The 19,703-nt window shown below is 35.5% G+C and overlaps 1 protein-coding gene across 2 annotated transcripts in view; it reads left to right on the top strand.

Moving 5' to 3' along the window:
- Positions 1 to 19,703, top strand: part of LOC132699991 (bone morphogenetic protein receptor type-1B) — a 174,608-nt gene that overhangs the window by 120,519 nt on the left and 34,386 nt on the right. The window contains exon 1 of one of the 2 annotated variants that reach the window (XM_060667024.1): positions 2,410 to 2,594. The exons of the other annotated variant lie outside the window; for it this stretch is intronic. The gene's annotated coding sequence lies outside the window, so the exon portion shown is untranslated. Of the gene's footprint in view, positions 1 to 2,409; positions 2,595 to 19,703 lie in introns of those variants that run through there. 2 annotated transcript variants of the gene reach the window in all.

Below are 19,703 nucleotides of genomic sequence, written 5' to 3'. Positions count from 1 at the left end.
TTCTACTTTGTTAAACATTACGAAACTCAAATCTTAAGAACAGAAGACTGGAAAAATGGTCCACCGATAAGGACGGAAATAATCAGGTATACAGATCGCTCAAAAACTCCAGAAGAAGACGAAAAAAATCCTTACTAAAATCATTCCAATCCATGCGGCAATAAAAGCTATCCCACAAAATAACATCCAAGTGTATTTGGAGTTTCAAATAGTCTAACTTGTGCGGTGATAATTTGTATTTAGTTGCGTTTTAAGAGACTTCATGAAGATCATAATCAGTTTGGTGACTGGATTGGATGCTTTCAAGGCGCTCTGCGGGAAAATGTGGTTTTAACGATCAAATGAACAAGTGCAAGGTCCCCGTGCTCTCATAATTTGTATTCGGTTGTGTTTTAAAAGACCTCACGAGGTGGAAACAAACAAGTTTTCCAGCTTTATATCATTTAATCTCTCTCTCTCTCTCTCTCTCTCTCTCTCTCTCCCATCAACTCACACGTATGTATAAGTCGCCGAGTGTCGTGGGCAAAGCAAAAAATGTCCAATCTTCGTCGTTATTGTAATCTTTCCAATTATCTACTTCCCACATTTCGGGCGTTACAAATCATTCGGCATAACCTATAGCCGCGTCGTTATTTAAATTAAATTAGGTTCTTTTTATGCGTTTCCTTTGCTTTCGAATGACGCGGTCGTTTTAATTAGCGTTGCTTTTCAAACGGATCGCGTTGTCGACGAGACCAATTTCGTTTCCTTGGACGAACGGCGTCTGAAATTAATAACGCCCAATACGTAGAAGAAATATCTCGTTATTCAAATCTGATACGTGGCGCGTTAAATTCGTACAAATTAATTTTACACGCTTTTGGAAGTTCGGAGTGATTACCGATAAAGTAACAGGAAAATGGGGCAAACCCCGCCATTTCTTTTTAGCTTAACTAAAACGGCGATTCGTTTTAGGCTGATACCATTGTTACTCAACACACTGCTTGGACGCATACAAAATTCGGCAGAATTAAATTCATATTTAGATTTCTCAAGAGGTTCAGTTTAGAAGACACTACGTAGTGATATTTCTGGAACTATCCACTTGGACTTGGACTTGGACTTACAGGTCGCTCCGGTATTTTATTATTAATGGCATCGTAAAACGTATTTGTTTAGGTTGCGTACTGACGTGCCAATTTGTTGTTTCCTCGACTTATTGTCAATAACATCGTTGAAAGTTATTTGCCTAACTTGCGCACTAAAGGTCCACAATTTTTCAAGTTTGGAATTATGCGCTTAGGGGTCGGTGTGGAATGTCATTACGAATGTTATCGTTCAAACGGGTTTGCCTAGCTTGCGTTCTGAAGTTCAACTATTTTGTAAGCTCGGAAGTATACTTACCGGTTGCTATGAGATTTCATTGCGAATGGAATCGTTGAAAGGTATTTACTTAGGTTACGCGCTGAAGTAGCAAATTTTTTTCAAACTATCCACTTCAACTTGAACTTACTTAATGTCATCGTTAAAAACTATTTTCTTAGATTACGCGCTGAAGTTTCACAATTTTTCAAGCTAGCAAGTATGCGCCTTAACCTTGACATGCAGGTCGGTTTGAATTTTAATTGCGAATGGCATCGTTGAAACGTATTTGCCAAGCTTGCGTACTGAAGTTGTGCTAATTTTCAAGCTTGGAAGTATACTTTAAGTTACGGGTTACTACGGCAGTTTATTCTGAATGATATCGTTGACCCGTATTTACTGAACTTGCGCGGTAAAGTTCCACAATTTTTGGGGCTAGCAAGTATGCACTTTAATTTTGACACACGGGTCGGTCTGGAATTTCATTGCGATATTATCGTTGAAATATATTTGCCTAGTCTTGAAGTTGCACTATTTTTCAAGCTGTGGAGTATACTTCAACTTTAACTTACGCGTTAGGGCCGGATTTCATTGCGAATGACATCGATGAAACGTATTTACTTAGATTGGGATCTGAAGTTCTACAATTTTTCAAGCTTGGGTCGGCCCGTGGCCGATTACGATAATATTTGAACGTCCCTCGTAGCACAGTTCAATGCTCATTTTCCGTCTTCCGAAACCAGGGATTTCTCACATTCGAACGACCGAAAAAAAAATTCAAAGACGTCTCTCGGTCGATATACGTGCAAATAATACGGGAAATCGAATTTAATGATTCGTTATCGTCACTGGGGGCGCGATTACCGCGAATCGCGAATGCAAATTGCGAGTGTAAATACGCGCTCCGCTCGTCGCCATATTGCGACGCGTAAATCAGTGGCTTCCGTTTCGTCCGGCAGCGATCATTTTGTTTTTCGTTCATTGCTCGTTTTTAGTTCATAACTCGAAACGGGGCGGCCGGCATGATATGAGAACTTTCTTCGCTAGTCCTGCGTAAACGAGAGTGGCAATCGCGGAAACGGAAACCGACGTCGTTCGTGAGGTGGCGGGGGGACGCCGGTTTAACTAGTTTATCGATGAAGAAGACGGTTCAATTAAAATATTGTGAGAGAACGTTTGCGCGGTAGATGCCACGACGATTAATAAAAAGTTTGTATAGCGGGAAGAATGATTATTATTGTCTCCGCGCTCAGGTAAAGATCCGGGTTTTGGTTTAAAATTCCACTCGATTAGAATGGCAGTATTAGCCAAAAAATACCTTTTGTTTTATCCAGTACTATACGCATTGGATTTTTCAAAATTTTCGTGCCCGCCTTTATTCCAATCCAACTTAAAAAAAAAACTTTTCGATATAAAATAAACTCATAATATTTCCTGGTATCCTTCGAAATTTCTTAAACTTCCTCTGGTAATTCCTTTGGGATTCCTCCAAACCGGATCATCGGAACATTGTTTTTTTACAAATCCATTTGTGAACTCATTATTTAAGGCAACCTCTTGAAATATATTAAACTACAAGTGAAGATTTTCTCCGAAATTGAGTGTTTCAAAACAATTTTGATAGACATTTTATTAAAGTGGATTCTGTTCGGTTTGCTTTTGTAATTCCTCTAGGCTTTCTGCATACTTGTGTACTATAATTCCTCTTTTTTCAACCATATACGTGGTCACCGCTAAATTCCTCATCCGCATCTTTTATAAACTAATTAACGGCATTCGAATCACGAGTTTATTTGGCACAAACGGAGCGAGTGATTAATTAACGAGTGACCAAAAAAGTTTACCAAAGGTGTGGCATACTGTAGTTTTTCTACCACCGTTAATTTTTGAGTGCATTTTTGCAAAACGACACGAACACATCACTTAAATATTCGCCAGAGTCCCTCAGGGTTCTATTTTGGGACCTCTGCTATTCTCTATTTATATTATATCACAATTCTCACGAGCGTCTGCATAAAAATCACGGGAGTAGAAAATTGTATTTTCAAACTAAATTTGCACAATTTTGAAGCGCTGTTCACGCGTCAGCCTATTCACGTTAAAATGTGAAACCAATCTAAACGTTAATCATTTGACAGCTGACAAAATGGCCGCCAGTTAAAAAAGTGTTGCGAACTTAAAGTTCTATACCTCTAATTAAAACACCCTTTATTAGATGAGGGAATTAAAGAGTGAATCGGGTTAGCTCAGAATTAACCTGACCTGAGACAATAGTAAATCGAAATAAAAAAGAAAAACGGGTTTCCTTCAGTTCATGGCCAAAATTCTTAATGCTAATTGTATTTTGAAGCACGTATTCCAGTGTTTCAAATTCAATGATATGAAGTCTTGAACGGAATCAAAATTGTTGATACTTTTAATATGTGACCACTATCCTATTTGGGATTTAAATACCTGTTGAATAATTTTTTTTTCGGCAAATAGAGGTTCTCGCTCGGGTTTAAGTTTTTTTAGGATATTTTCGGTTGATCTTTTCATATTTTATCTCGTTGCGTTCTTTTCCTTTCTCGCTCCGTTAAAATGAAATAAATTAATATCTGTCGCGGATGTCGTGGCTCATTCCGAACAAAATAGGATTCTAACGATGACAAACACCTTCGCGCACAATAACGAGAATAAATTAAGCCGAAATCGGGGTCCGCGCGACCGCCATATTGTTATCGAATATCGAAAAAATGAAAAAGAAAAAATGCATTTTTAAATCGGATTAGACGAAGTCAGTGAGAGAGAGAGAGACGAGAAGCGGACCTGTCTGGCCGCGCTGTAAGTTATGGCTTTCGCAGCGGGTACCGACGCGAGGTACCCAACGACATTTCGACCCTCGGTACCATCGCCAGAAGGTTCGGTTTCGTAGGCGACACGCACCATTGTGAGGTGTGATGTGGGATGCACAGATGTTGTCTTTTGTTGCCTGTCCGGTCTTTTGTATATCCCGAAAACTATCCGGCCAGTTTTCTCGTGAGCCGCCGTGGAATGTTTCTTATTATTGCCACGGCCGGCAGGTTCTCGGTATTTGATTCGTACGGATTATTTATGGGGACGTTTTGTCCGTTCGACGTTTATTCTCACACATATGCCCCGAGATCTAGTGCGACTCGTTTCGACGAAACGGCGTTCGTTTAAAAATGTTTTTTTTTCTTTCAAAATTGGATATCTATAATACCACTTTTGATATTTTAATGAAATTCGGCACACATGTACTATTTATCAATTAGAAATACGTAGAAACAAACATTCTCCGAGTCCATGTCGGATAGTCGTCTTGTTATCAAGATAAACGGAATTCCCATCAACGATATCCAGTACGCAGACGACACCGTGATATTGGCAGACAATGCACAGGATCTGCAAAGTCTGCTAATGCAAGTCAATGAAGAAAGCCAAAGATTCTACTTAAAAATTAACAATAGAAAAAGCGAGATTCTGATCGTCAGCAGGAACCATATTCCTTCTACGCCAATACATATTAATGAAGAGAACATCGAAGAGATTTGAATACTTGGGATGTATGATCAATAAAGGAAAATTCCTCGCAGACAAGAACTTGAACTTTGGCCTCAGATATAGAATGGTGAAATGTTGTGTCTGGTCCGTCCTCATGTATGGTGGCGTGGACACTGAAGGCACACCACTTTCAGCGTCTCATTTTCCAGGGCAAGATTGTAGAGGGGAAAAGAGGAATAGGCTCAAAAAAATTATCGTGGCTAAGAAATATCCGCCAATGGATAAGTGTCTTTCAAACACTACAGAATGGTGCAATTAACAGAACCATCTTATAAGAAACCGATGGACGCCCGCGCAGGAATCTGCTTGGCACATGAAGAAGAAGGTAGGGTGACCAAATGTCACTATTTTCTGACCCGAAAAATGTCTTCAGGATGGTCTATTGTTCCGGTTTTAACTATTTATCAAATTTCAGTAAACGTAAACTATTTAATCAAATGAGTAACGTAAAGGAAATAATGATTGAAAAATCCACAGAATGGAAGAATGAGAAAATGCTTTGTTATGAAAAATGGGTGGATTTTTTTAAATGCAGTGAAGACGCTGACGAATATTTCGAAATTTTGATGTTTTCAATTTCACCTCACAATATTGAACAGATTTTTTTCTATAATGAATATTCAGTGCACAGACCAGCGAAATCGATTGGATAATCGACAACAATCGGTTACTATTGTTGACATTTGAAGAATATGGCTAATTGTGCATTTAATACTAACAAAAGTTTTTTAATATTGGACGAAAATATAAAAATCGAACATTCCGTTATTAATAAGGAAAAATGAATTTTGGAACAAAAAACATGAGAAATACAGAAATATATCCATATAACCATGGAAAAAACGTAGAAGATAAATAAAATATAATACTAATAAAAAAAAAAAAGAGAGCTGGAAAAAATTTCCAAGGATAAAAAAACTCACCCGAAAAAGGGGACAAAGGAAAGAACCTACAAATTTCTTATATAAACTATTTAATTTTCATTTAATATTATTATCACTCGTATAAGTTTTAAAGTAATATAATAATACATTGGAATATTTCCTATTATGAATGTTTGTTTTGTTATAACTCTGGGAAGACTCTTAAATGTTTAATAATAATAAAATTTGTTTACTTGAGATTAACGGCAAATAGGCAGTTTCTTCATCGTCATCGAAACATCAATTACATGATGGTAAAAATTGCGTAATAAAAACCTCCTTAAATGTTATGTTAACAATAATTAACGATTAACGGTTCCTTGGTCAATTTTTAGACAGAAGGCAAGAAGTGTCTATAGGCAACATTCTTCTTTTTCTTAACAGTCAATTTAACGCATTGAGATAGAAATTTAGCTGTCTATCGGTTCCATTCCACATGATGAAGATGTCGAAGCCAGACCCTAGGCTTCTATAGCAAGAGTTTCTATTCTACCTACTGCAGAGAATAAATGGGGAAAAGTTTTAGAAGAACCTTAGGGCATTTGATAACCTGCTTCAGATTTAAGATTTAAGAAAACCAGAAAATGATCGACTTCGTTTTCCACCAATAAATCCAAACCGTTTAAATTGATAGCTGTCAAAATGTGACATTTTTTAGAAACTGTTTAAGACGAGTAAGATAACCTGTATGGCATGTCTCAATCGTCTTTGGTTATTTCGCAACCCGCCTTAAATTTCATTTTTCTTATGGCCGCCATATTGGTCTTAACTATTTTATAAGTAGTAAGTTTCAAAGTTGTATTCTAATAGGTAGTAATTAAAATCATAAATGTAACACTATTCATGTCAGTACTTCTGAAGCCAGCAGTTAGATCCCCCGACCTTTCACCCTTGGATTTTTTCTCTGGGATCCTCAAAAAATGGGGTCTATAAATTTTTTGATCCTCTCGAGATTATAGAACGCTTTAGACGCATTAACAGAAATACATTTGCTGGGGTTGTATGAAAAACAGTGGCAACTCATTAAATTACTTGTAAATTTTTTGTGTCGCGATTTTCTTTTTCAATTTTCGTCGAAGTTGTAGGTTATTCAAGTGCTAATTAAATTAACAAAGACTTCTGTGAATTTTTCTTTTTTTAAAACACACACACGTCCTTTTGAAAATTTAATGCCTTTTTGCATTTTTTTATATGTTACTTATTAACGTTGTTTTATCAGTTGTGTGATAAAATGTTGTGTTCAATTGCGAGACATCTTCGGACTGGAAATTTTACGCTCTTTCACAAATCGAAAACTCCAATACGGCGACCATAAGAACAATCAAAGTTAAAGCGGGTTGCAAGTTAACAAAAGATGATTGAGCCATGTCATACGCGCTATTTTACTCGTCTTAAAAAAGTTTCAGAAATATGTCACATTTTGACAGCTGATCGCGAATCGAATTGACCGATGGTAAATCTGTAGCCGGTTACCGCTAAGTCTGTCTGTAGGTATAATAGGAGTTGAGATCCCTGTATAGAGAAACGAACTGACATCACTTAATCTTAGCGAAGTTTGGCATTATTCTCCAATCTGGCATCCACCATGTCTAACGATTCCTCTAAGGACACGTTGGTGTATAAACTTTGCACGTCAAAACTAACAAACTCATCAGAAAGACATAGTTTTACATTTTTTAAAATATATTGCAAATGCCCAGAGTTCTTCACAAATGAAGGAGTTTTTCCCACAACTGGCGATAGATCCGAGTGGTACATTATTTTCGTGGGACTATATCACGAGGCATCCTGGAAAACACTAGCCCAGCACACAACAATTACCGTAGATGGAACTTCGACAATCTCTTAGTAGTTCTGTTTTATTTTTGTTGTGCATTTTCAAGTAATCATTCATTAAAGTCACGGTAGTACTTAATTAAGTCTAACTTAAGTCTTAAATTTTAGTCTAGAATAGTTTAGTATTGGAATACAAAAAGGACAGAGATTTACGTTGCAAATGATTTTCTATATTGTGTAATATTAATTTATAAAGTGGGACTATAGTTTAATTAACTTTTTGAAAACATTTTTTGTTTGTGGCTTTAAACCGAGACTTACGTTAAACGGCGTGATTTTGAGTATTTCTAAATATAATATATAATATTTTATAATTTTTTTTTAATGACAATTTTCAAAATCGGTAAAGTGCCTCAAATTCTTATAGTAGAATCCTGTCACGAACTGTTAACATCTGGACCATAGAAAAAAAAGGGGCTCCTTATACTAAATACTCACCAGGGATATTTATTCACGAAACTGAGGAGATATTTATTCAGAAAATTTAAAATTCTTCGCCAGATGATAAACATCCCCGGCATTGGTTTAATACCCGGTTATTTGTTTAGGATAAGTCGCCGGTGTAGGTATATGAAAATACCCTGAGAGCCCATCGGGTATTCGTCGGTGACAGATCGAGACGAGTGGTTCCCAGATGTTGTTGTTTTTGGCGTGGGGATGACATTTCGGAGGAGATATTTTACCCCGGAATGGTCTAAGATCCGAGCTAAGATCGACCTTCACTGACATTTGATCAAATAAAATAAGTTTCTGAACTTGACTTGATGTGGCAATCTCAACGGAAATGTTCAAAATTGTTCTTGATTAAAATTTAAAAAATGTATATAGTTTTTTAAATTTCGCCGGTGTGTCTACCAAACGAAACTAACTCCAGTGAAAAGTATATACTATACACAATATGCAACACCACAGTACCTTTACCTCACCTTTTTTTGGTCCTGATTACCTGATAGGGTGCTCCAGTTGATGTAAATATTTGCACTGTTTTGTAAATCAATCCGGACTAGTCTTAAAATAAAAGTAATATCATAAATAATGTAGTATATTGTTGCCTCAAAAAATTTGGTCGTAGATGTTAGTTGCAAAGTGAGCGAAAATCAAAGGCAGAGAGAGACGCTTAGTAAAAGCAAGCATAAATTATTTTGCTTCAGAGCAGTGTTTTGAATATATATATACTCTGTTTCTAAACACATTGTTTCCAAAATTAAAAATGACGAAGATATAGTATATTATGGAACAAGTGCGATAAACGGCATTTGACTCACGAATTTATTTGACACGAGCGGAGCGCAGCGGAGCGAGTGTTTAATAAACGAGTGACTTATAAAGTTTACACCTAACGTGTTGCATACTATACTTTTTCTACGACAGTTAGTTTTTGGCTACATTTTCCCAAAACAACACGAATACATTCGCTGACATGACCGTCAGAATTGAGAAACGTCAAAATTCAAAGCGTTGGAAATATCTCCGAAAACATGCGATTGCTCCCAAACCCGTGCGGCAAAATCCCGGAAATGTCCGAAGTGGCTCGGATCCGTGGGAAACGGAACTGACGTGGTAAAGTGACGCTTCCCGCACGCTAGATCAGTGCGTAATTAGGTTTTTACAGAAGGGAGTAGAAAAAATTGTTTTTTCTACTATCGTCTGTAAAATAACTTTTTGAGTCAGTCGTTTATTAAACACTCGCTCCGCTCGCGTCAAATAAACTCGTGAGTCAAATGCCGTTTACCACACTTGTTGCATAATATACTATTTTGTGTAAAAAAAAGACTTAGTAAAAATCTTATAAACATTGTTCTTTGAAGTTATCGTATCGACAATTAAGAGGTTTTTAATGTACCGAAGTTGAGTTATCCCAAAATTCAATTCAGTTTTAAGGTTATCAGGTTATACCAGCTTGTTAGAAAAGACTAACTGTTTAAAAAAAATGTTTTCCTGATGAGGCGGATACGAGAATGGGTTTTCACGCTTACAAAGCAGCATCATGATATAAAATTTTAATAAAGTCAGCAGACAAAGATGTTTTGATCATTTTGGTATCAAAATTGGGACTTGATCTAGCCGATTACACTGCAGCTTTTTATAACAAAGTATTTTCGAGCGATTTTCGAAGAACCAAATTTACCAAAAATATTTTGCTTCATTAAAGGATGAAGCGGACGTTCATCTTTAAAAAAATGGATGTAACTGAAGAATTCACTGTGGCTGTGTATGGTATTAAAAATTGTAACAAAGTTAATGACGCCAGATGTCAAATATTTGTTAAAAATATTTCTACCAAAGAAGATAATAAAAGTTGGAAGTTTGATCGAGCACTATACCGCTCTGCCGGATATCACGAAAACGTACTATTTATATAAACTGAATGTGGTTACGTGCAACTGATTCTCATTGCAAAAAAAATGAACCCCGAAAATTGCGGTTGGCTCCTAGGGGCATTTAAAACCGAAATGATTTGAGAGAGATCAGACGTCTTTAAAAATAGATGATATTTTAGAGATGGCAGGAAAAGAAAATGAAAACGAATCTTCCGACTTGGAAAATGATACAACTTCCGGCGATTCTTACTTATAATGATTTGTCATTTTTCTTAGCGAAGTTAGTATCATTTGGTAGACATACCGGTGAAATAAAAAAAAATAATTAAAAATAATTTTGAACATTTCCGTTCCGTTCCGTGTTAAGTCATGAAATATATTTTATTTGATAAAATATTTTTTTTTTTGGTTGACACTATGGTGAAGGTAGATCTACTATAAGTTAACCGAAACCTCCTTTTCTATTTTAGACAATGACGCGCAGGAAAAAAAATAACTCACGCAATGTTCCATTGACGACCACCTGTATTAAAAACATTACCATTAATAAAAAAAAGAGAGCCAAGGTCGGTCGTAATTAGTCGGTGAGTCAACCAAACTACGCGGAACGCCACGGAGTCGTATTGTCTGGCGAGAATGATGCCGGCAAAATCGGTGGTTTCGGCGGGAAACGGAAGCGTTCACTCGCGGGGCCTGTACAGGGTGTACCTTGACGGTTAATTGAGTTCGATTTTTGAAAAACAAACTTAAAAATGCAAGCGAAAAACCCCAATATGTGCGCAATTTTCAAAATGTATGGGTCGAAATGGACAACCGGGTGAGACAAGTGGGAACACTCTATAACTTTTAAACGGCTTGAGATAGCCATTTGGAATTTGGAAGGGGAATTTTTTGACAATATTTAGTGTAGTGTCTAGAAGGCTGTGACCATCATAAATTAAATATTTACCGGGTCACCTGATCGTGGGAAAAATTGTAAATGAAACTTTTCTTTACTTGTCTAATGGCAAATAGCATTTAATGTAATGGACTATCAATTTTTTCTAACCTAACCTAGTTTTTTGGAACAATATAATATAATATAATAATTAATGCTCGTGCATTGATGCAGCCCGCTATCCGGGACATCGCCTTCCTGCACATTCTTTCTTTAGAAAACTGGAATTGAAATTGAGGAATCCCACAAAATAATCGACATGATAATTTTATTATAAGTGAAGAAATGATAATCAATGTTGTGAGATACGTCAACGTAAATCCAGCTGCGTCGCTCAGTGGCATCGGAATTAGACATATCAAGACTTCTCAAGACTTCGACATTGTAATTGGCTGTTAGATAAACATGACGAGAATAATAAATTCGTTAACTCAATTTTGTTCACTGATGAGTCACAAATCCTCAATAATGCTATGTTTAACCAATATGACAGAACAACAGATACTGGTCTTTAAATAATCGAAGAATTATTCGTAGTGAAATCCCAATAATTTTTTCCTATACAACGGACCTATTTGGAATACATATAAATGAAATAAAAAAAATCGTAATAAGAGTTTTTTATTCATAGATACTTACAGAGCAAATGGCAAAACATAAAAATCTTACAGCAATATAATATTATTTCCGATAATAACAAAAAAAAATTCAACAATGCCATTGATACATTGAACAACATGGAAATTAATTATTCTTTTGCAGTTTTAACAATTGAGCAATTAAGCATATATTTAAAGATGGGAAACTTCGCGCAACATCTAGAGAAGTTATCGGACAGTATTTTGTTTTTGCAATTAAGCGCGTTTCTAATCCATTTTTCTTTCGAAATTACTGAAATTGCCTATAAAAACTGCTGAAATATTTTTTAGGATTTTTAAGATAACCGCAGCCCCACAACAGCGCCTGAAACTTTTTTTTTAACTAGATTAAAATAATAAAATTAAAAGTGCAATATTTCGCAGTAATGTCCACAAAATGCATTAACCGAATTTCACAAAGGTATCTAGAAATGTTTCTCGCTTTTTCCTGAAAACTCTCAAAGGTATATGCATATATGACATACTTTTAGATCGAAAACGAGCTGACATTGCTAAAATATCGTCCTTTTTTCGACTCTTTAAATCGAAGCGGTAATTTGAGTGCGCAGGTTGTGGTCATCAGTGAACGGAAATGCAAATTAATTATCGAGTAAGGATTAATACGCGATGCGATGCGGTGTTTCGGGAAATCTGAAAATACCTCGTCGCTATGTAATTTGCCAACGGAAAGTATAGTATTACCCATTACCTTACAGTATGACTAATGAGAATTTGAGAAAAAAAATGTATCAAAATATTTCATGTCAATTATTTTTAGGCTTAACCATATAGCACAGAAGGGATGTACATAAATTTGCCACTGTAACGGTACTACATAGTTGACTCCTTTTTTCCCAGAAAATTTATTGGGATCTGGGTCCATTTTGAGAAAATGCTAATGCTAATGACTCTCGAAATAACAGCGTCTATCTCGCATATGCTTATAGCATGGAAACGAAGTTTATAAGACCCGCGCATGCGCATATTGAATATCCTTCCATATTTTTATTATGTTGTCAGTATTATTGACGCGGATAAAGCCTTTATATTATCTAATATCAGATATATGGACCTTAACAACGCTAATGATCGACACAAAAAATAAGGGAGTGTGGAAGATAATCAATCTTGTCTCAAAATGTGGGTTACTCTTTACAATTAAAGGGTTTCCAAATATTATGGTACTTTATTTAACTTGTAAAATTATGTGTTATTTATTTTTTTATATCGAAAGTTTGGATAATAAGTTTTCGCGTCTTACGTAACTCTAACATTTTTCTTTTAGAGAGGTATTGGTGAGCAGTAAGCGAAAGTGGATTTGTGGTGTAATTCATTTATAATTCAATTCATTCATGAAATTGCATTGTTTTTTTTTTGACAAATAAAGCATATGTGCAATTCTGATGGTCAGGTCAATGAATGTAGTGTCGTTTTGCGAAAATCTACCAAAAAAGTAACGGTCCTAGAAAAAGTATAGTATGCAACACGGTAACGGTAAACTTTTTAAGTCACTCGTTTATTAAACACTCGCTCCGCTCGTGTCAAATATACTCGTGAGTCAAATGCCGTTTACCGCACTTGTTGCATAATATACTAATTTCTGTGCGTATGATTCCACCAAATTCCGCTTTTTTATATTTTGTAGAAAAACCTTTTTTTTTTTAAATCAGCAAATTGCAGCTTGACCCTCACAGTGTGTCAAAGAGAGTGTAGAACGTAGAAAATGAAAATAAAGCGAAAGTAAACCGCCTAATCCTAGTTTATCGTTAAAGAAAAATGTTTCGATGTTGTTTGTTTCCCGTCGATAAGCCAAAAGCGCCTATCTATATTATTGAGTTCACGCGGGATTACAGTTTATTGGTTTTTAGGTGTTTAATAAAGATAATTATTTTAATGTCGACGTCGTATCAAGAGGAAACAGATCGATAACATCGACACGAGGTGCTAGTTTATGGGATTTAGACTCCGTCTGAGACGCAATAAATTTTCTATCTAGCGCCGTCGTTTATTGACTAGCGAATTTTTTTTGAAAATGCGTTACGAAGTAGTCTTAAGCAAGATAGAGATTTTTGGTTGTCGTAATTCGTTAGAAAATAAAACAGTTCACTTTTCGTTATGGTGGTAATTATTTAGTTTTCTACCCCTCTAGCGCCCGGAAAGTGTCATTGTTAGCTCCGTTTCCGCAGGGATTGGGGAGCAATCAGATATTTTCTAAAATAATAGCGACGACTAGAATTTAAGTGTTGTTTTGCGAAAAATTCACCCAAAAACCAATGGTCGTACGTAAAGTACGTAAAGTATAGTACGCAACGCGTTTGCTAATCTTTTTAAGTCACACTTGTTGCCTAGGGGAGGGTGGGGCAAGGGTCCCACCTCAAAAATTAACCAAAAAATTTTTTTTCGTTTTTTCTTCTAATAATTATAAATTCTGGTTCTGCGGAATACCAAGGGTAAAATAGACTGCTTAAAAATTCCAAAAAACGCTATTCCAAAATATTAAAACCGAATCATAATTAATTTATTGAAAATGTTATTTTTTTCGATAATTCTATGGATTTATGAAAATTTAGGAAAATCTAATCTAATCTAATCTAATCTAATTTTTTGTGGCACACCAACGTTTCTTGGTAACATTCTCCGTAGGAGAAGATTACTAAAAGAATATATAACTCTTTCTGCATATTCTACGTTATTTCACCGATAGATTCAAGAAATAATTGTTTTTATAAATACTTTCCTTTAGGAAAATATTTTTGTACAGAAACTCAGATTTTTATTCGCGGAAAAGCGGGAAAAATCAATTAATTGGAAAATGCGCATTTATAGTGGATTCCATGAGATACTTTTGTTTTCATCTGATGATCAACTTGTACCAACAATGTTGAAACCAGATTTTGTATCTCCTAAACATTAACATTTTCAACAGTATTTTCAAACCGGCTGTCATTTTTTACCACGTGGTGGCTTACTCACCACCACATCACACTTAATCAAAAGACATTTGAATTGTTATTAATTTTTATTACACTCACAGGGTAGTGTTAGTAGAAGGACATAGTACAGAACAAATAAGACAGGAATGTATACTATCACTCTTTAATCTGTAATCAGAGGAAATCATGGAGAATGCAATAAACCAAATGGGATCATGATAAATGAGGACGATACTCTATTGCAAGCATTATAGCAAGCAATTATCAAACAAACAATGTCGGATGAACCTACATACACATTATATACTATCTACGTTTGCGAAAATGAAGAAAATATTCTGCAGATGAGATATTTCCTTAGACTTGCAAATCAGATTACTTAGATATTACGTATTGTGTTGCTCAAAGGAATTGAAGCATGGAGTCCCGGACATGCCTGATAAAGAACAAATACTGAAGTATTACGACGAAAGAAATAGAAATAATCCTAACATCTCAAAAACGAAAATTACAAATCTGGACATTTTATGAGAGGTCAAATATACCGCTTACCACAGATGATAATACAAGGAAGAAGTGTTGGAAGAAGACGCCATTCGTGGTTCAAGAATCTGCTTGACCGATTTGGATTCACGACAAATGAATTATTTGGGTCTGTTGTTTCAAAAATACGTACGAGAAGGTTTACTTATGATACGTTTGTTAAATTAATTGGCATCTGGGATCTTATTTTTCGTCCGATTTTTTTTTTATATTTAAATGAATTTCGCGTCGCAGCTGAACTCGAACGTGATCTCGTTCTTTGCGCGTAAAAAAGACATTGTTGTCGGTGTCGGCCATTTTGTTATCCTCCGAATATCGTGACAATGTTCTCTCGTTCGTAGCCGAGTGTATTGAACCGTTTATTATACCTGCCGTTTTCATCCACGCACGAAGAATACGTTTTTTCTACTGCGGAGTAGTAGGTGGATTTGTATTGTGCAGTGTCCTTCGGGAAGTCGTATGAGAACAGCAACAATAACTTAACTTTGGTAGTTGAAATATGTATTCAACCCCCTTTTCAGTGTACTACCTTAGGGTCTGCTTTATTTAATTAAATTTTCCGATGTATATATAGCTACTTATTCACTGGTAAATACAGGAAAACGAGCTGTTAGACACATAACGAGGTCCAGTAAAAAAACATCATGTTTATATATGACATACTCTCTTTTATTTTACACAATATCACAAAATCGCAAACAACCATAGAAAAGTATATAGGAGCTTCCATATTGACACGCGACAAAGCCCACAATACATGGATCTTAAAATATATAGCCATGCAATGAAAAATCTTTTTTTTTAAGAGGCGGCCTATAGAAACAATATTTAAAGTTCTTTTAGTTTCAACGAATGCTTTTATAACGGAAAAGTGTTGCTTCTTTTATATGTTACTAATGTGCCTTTTTGCAATTGACTTTATTTACTCCTGCGGCCGACTGGAATCCTGCACACGTTTCGCCAAGATCTCACGTGGCATCTTCAGTGCTCGCGCTCTGAAAACAACAGTTCGAACACTGTTTTCGGAGCGCGAGCATTGAGGATGCCAAGGGAGATCTTGGCGAAACGTCTGCGGGATTCCAGACCGATGCAGGAGATATATATCTGTGGTAAGCGGGTATATTTGCCCTCCCACATTTGCTTTTTCTTTCTTCATCTTTCGTAATACTTCATTGTTTGTTCTTTATCCGGCATGTCCAGGGCTCCAAAGCGTCTAGTCTATTTATACCTATCTTTTTTAGGATCCCTGCATCCATTCCTTTGAGCAACACAGAGAGTACGTAATATCTAAGTAATCTGATGTTGATTGGCTCTGAATACAGGTTAAAGATGGCGGTGACAGCATACATCCCCGTCATACTTAATCTGCACTATGCCCTTCTACTAACACTACCCTGCGAGTGTAATAACAATTATAATGTCTTTTGAATGCGGAAGTGTGATGTGGTGGTGAGTAAGCCACCACGTCGTAAAAAATGACAGCTTTGAAATCATTGTTGGAGATTCAAAATCTGGTTTCAAGATTGTTGGGAAAAGTACTTTTGATCATCTGATGAAAATAAGACTTTCTCATGGAATCCGCTATAAATGCACATTTGTCAATTCCTTGATTTTTCCAGCTTTTCCATGAATAAAATTTTTTGTTTCTGTCGAAAAATATTTTCCTAAAAGAAAGTATTTATAGAAACAATTATTCCTTGAATCTATCGGTGAAATAACGTAGAATATGCAGAAAGAGTTATATAATTTTTAGTACTCTTGCCGATATTGGACAATGACCATTATCCTGAATAAAATTTGGTCGATTTGAGAGCAAACGGTCTAGACTACTGAGTCCGGCTCTGGAATTTAACGAATTGGATGCTTCATAAAATGGAAAAAAAACGAAAAAAATTCTGAACAGTCGAATAAACACACTGGCGAGCGTTTGAGTCGGGAACGAAGAGAACTTTGTTTTTGTACAGAAATCTGGTCCGTGACCAAAGCGTTTGATGCCTTTTGGACGGGTCCGTTTCCTGCTTCGAGAATTTATCCTTTCGTTTCGGTTTGGACGTATATAGCGTAAAATTAAAGAGAAGGCGATTTAGATATCAAAACGGTTAAGATTTACAATTGCAAATTATAAGTTGTCCGTGGTATATCGATTTCGTCATTAATTTATTATTATCGTCTGATCCTTTCACTTAAAATGGTGTCCCGGGCACGAGTGCGAGGATATTAGGATATTTTTCCCATTCAGAAGCGACCCCTGACGGACCTCATTGCAAATCCGTTTTCCTACCAAAGGATTTCACATCATTTAATATAAAAAAATATACACCCAATATCACATATATCTCACTGTGTATATTTATTTAAAAAAAGGATTTAGATGTTTTTAATTGTTCGATAATATCCACTTAAATATGAAACATAAACGATTTTCGTCTAAAATGTTTGACAAAAATATTTCGGTCTGAGTACAAAAAGTGAGTAGATACTGAGCATGAATCGGTAGAGTCGACTTCAGTACAAAATATTTCGGAACGAAAGTTATTTATTTTTATCTAATGAAACCGTATAATGTACGCTTAAATTTCAGAAAAATAACTTTTCACTATCTTGAAATTCAAGCTATCCAGATAGATTTTTATTCTGTAAGGATATTAACAATATTAACTTGGCTAAGCAAAAAAGTAATTGTCAAAAATGTTATAACAGTGGGAAGGTGGGTGAAATAAGAATTTTAAAATGTACTTTCTTTATCACAAATGACGCCTAACCTCACTTGCCGAACGTGACCTTTATAAACACAGACCATAACGTAATCGCGTGTGTTCTTTGGTGCAGTGTTTACCTGTCATAAAATTTTCCTGAATTATACGTACATTTAAAGTTGTTCAATAAAAATATTTTCTAAAATAGAAAACATTAAAAAAATGAAGATTTATGCAACAGGGTGTTCAAAATAAATGATTACATGTGGATAATTTAAAATTGAAAAATTTCGATTTTCTTAAATGGCACACCATTATAAGTACATATAAGAACATTTTTATTAATTAATCATTTGTATATTATATTAAATCGACTAAATTGTATTTATTAACTTTCCATCAATTCTGACGATTCTGGTGCAGTTGAATTTTTTGAAGTCGATTGTGCATTTATAGAAAAGCACCTTATTAACGACCAGTCTAGTCTAATATACCTAAGTAGTTTGATTTCTATCTCTTTCAAAAGTGTACTAAAAAAAAGTTTAGTTAGCAAAACGCGACAAAAAATAAAGTCTGTCAGATAAAATAACCACACTTTCGCAAATTTAAAATTTACTCTATAAGTCACTGATTGGCCAACAATTTTTAAACTTTTGAAAGTTGATTTCGATCTGACATTTGAGTGTGTATAATTTACGTTCCTAAATTTAAATCGAACTCTATCACGTAAGGCTATCAACATTACAAGAATTAATGAATGAAAATCTCGCTTGATTTAAACATTATTTTTATTAGTAAAAGAACGAGTCTGAAATCATAATTAAGCGGATTTATTTTCTCCTCTTTGGCCGTAAAACTTAGCTTAGTGGATTTTCTTGTATATGCCATGGCCAGCAGTAAGACATCTGTGTTACATTTATCCATTCCATTTATATCTTCGCACCAAGATTGTCTGTGTGAGTGTAAGAAGTGTAGTGTTATACTCATATTGCATCCCATTTCCCAACATTTCTCTAACATGTTTTCTACAATATCTTTTGTAATTTGGATATTTGTTGTTACGTAGAACTGTAGCATTCTTCCAATTGCACAGGGTGAGCGACAGGCATAGAAGCAAGAACATTGTAATCTCTGCAAAATGTATGCCAGAGTCGTAGCAATTTCAATTTTTAGAATGGTATGTAATGTTCCTATTTTTAAAACAATAAATACGACTCTCAAAAAAAAAGACATCTTTTTTCTACTAGTTTAGTCTCTGTAACTCCAAAAATTTGAAAAATGCCAAACTACAAAATCTTTGTTGGCCTGTATAATTGTATATTTCCCATATATTTTGCAATTTAACGTTTTTTTTTTCCAATATTTTATTAAATCTTCTTGGGACGTAGGGAGTGATGACCGTCTAAAAAAAAATTCGGGATGACAAAATTGACCGGGTCCTCCGGTACGCCGGGTGTCTGGTCTTTTTTTGTTCGTAGCCGTTATCAGAATGACGGTGTCTTGGAATTAAATGGTTCCATGTCGGACAACGCGCGTACGACCACATTAGGAGATACGGGCGAACCTTTTCGAAAGGTTGCCGCGCCGCGTTCGAGGTGTTTGCGCGATCCTCTGGTTTCGCGATTTTATTTATTCTTTTTCTTTTTATTTTTCAATTTATTTATTTATTAATTAAGTTATCTTCTTTTCCTTCTTTTTCCTTCTAACGGAGGTTGGATATTACCATGGCTATACCATGGAATAGCTGGTTTGATGTCATTCCAAACAGTTCCTTTAAGTTTTTGAGCCAAGACGTTCTTCTTCTTCCTTGACTTCTTTCTTTCCTTCCATAATGTTCTGCATCATCGCATATTTTTGGGTCCTCTTATCACGTGGCCAAAGTATTCCAATTTTCTTCTTTTTAGTGTTTGTGGGTTCTCTGTAGCAGTTCCAGTTTGAGGTTTTCAACATTCGCCGATGTTGAAAAAACGT

Source organism: Cylas formicarius, unplaced genomic scaffold, assembly GCF_029955315.1.
Source record: "Cylas formicarius isolate icCylForm1 unplaced genomic scaffold, icCylForm1.1 PGA_scaffold_3__17_contigs__length_32017465, whole genome shotgun sequence".
Classification (NCBI taxonomy): domain Eukaryota; kingdom Metazoa; phylum Arthropoda; class Insecta; order Coleoptera; family Brentidae; genus Cylas; species Cylas formicarius.
This window is presented reverse-complemented; position numbering and strand designations above follow the sequence as displayed.